The sequence below is a fragment of the Bombus pyrosoma genome, unplaced genomic scaffold (genome assembly GCF_014825855.1).
Source record: "Bombus pyrosoma isolate SC7728 unplaced genomic scaffold, ASM1482585v1 HiC_scaffold_4710, whole genome shotgun sequence".
Taxonomy (NCBI): domain Eukaryota; kingdom Metazoa; phylum Arthropoda; class Insecta; order Hymenoptera; family Apidae; genus Bombus; species Bombus pyrosoma.
Genome location: NW_025219969.1, coordinates 341,158 through 342,368, shown reverse-complemented (window position 1 = coordinate 342,368; position 1,211 = coordinate 341,158). Strand labels below are relative to the sequence as shown.

The following is a 1,211-nucleotide window of genomic DNA, read 5'->3' as shown; positions in this document are numbered from 1 at the left end:
CGGGCGCGCAAAGCATTAGGATTGAGAAGCATATTAAAAACAGCGTTTAAATGCCGAAATTTGTTTAATAGGAAATAACACAGTATCATCCGCAAAATCATCTATGGTGTACATTTGCACACACTAGTGTTTGTTTCGACGATGAAACGGGCGCGCACAACGTTGAGATTGTAAAACATTAAAATCAGCGTTTAAATGTTGAAATTTGTTTAATAGGAATGAAATAAAACAGTATCATCCGCAAAATCACCTAACGTAAGCATTTTTCGCACAGTAGGGCATGTTTCGACTATCAAACAGGCGCGCAAAGAATTAAGATTGTATTCCGTATAAAAAACAACGTTTAATCGCCGAAATTTGGTTAATAGGAAAGAAATATCAGAGTATCATATGCAAAATCATCTAAGGTGTGCATTTTGCGCACAGTAGTGTTTGTTTCGACGATGAAACGGGCGCGCGAAGCATTAGGATTGAGAAGCATATTAAAAACAGCGTTTAATCGCCGAAATCTGTTTAATAGGAAGGAAATAACAGAGTATCATATTCAAAATCACCTAACGTATGCATTTTTCGCACCGTAGGGCTTGCTTCGACGACGAAATGGGCGCGCACAGCATTGAGATTGTAAAACGCATTGAGAACAGCGTTTAATCGCCGAAATTTGGTTAATAGGAAAGAAATAACAGAGTATCATATGCAAAATCATCTAAGGTGTGCATTTTGAGCACAGTTGTTACGTATTTGTATTTATTATATATATATTTTAAATTTGATTGTCGTTAATTTAAACGAAAAGAAAATAATGAATGAACGATAGTAATCGAAATATAAATTTAAACTTCCGATTAATACGGTAGTTGCTGCCACCAGAAATAGTCTAAGGACTATTTCGAAAAATTTTTTTTTCTTATTTATTTTTATTTATTTATTTATTTCTCTCCCCTTTTTTTTTGGTGTTAAAAGAATTGCTGTGGTACGGGTACAGTTGCGTCTGTCACGTTTAGTATCGTCGATAGAATTCCAGGCCTATGTCGCTTATTCGTGCGCACTCAAACCTGAAGAATTCCGAATTGTTAGCAACGTCAATAAAATTCCAGATCTATGTCGCACATTCGGTGCGAACTCAAACCTGAAGAACTTCGGAACGTTGTACCTCAACTCGGGGATCGTCTAGTAGTATCGTCAATAGAATTCCAGGCCTATGTCGCTTA

At 36.4% G+C, this 1,211-nt stretch overlaps 1 protein-coding gene across 3 annotated transcripts in view; it reads right to left on the bottom strand.

The window, feature by feature from the left end:
* Nucleotides 1-1,211, bottom strand: part of LOC122577433 — a gene marked incomplete at its 5' end in the record, with an annotated part of 702,209 nt that overhangs the window by 506,761 nt on the left and 194,237 nt on the right.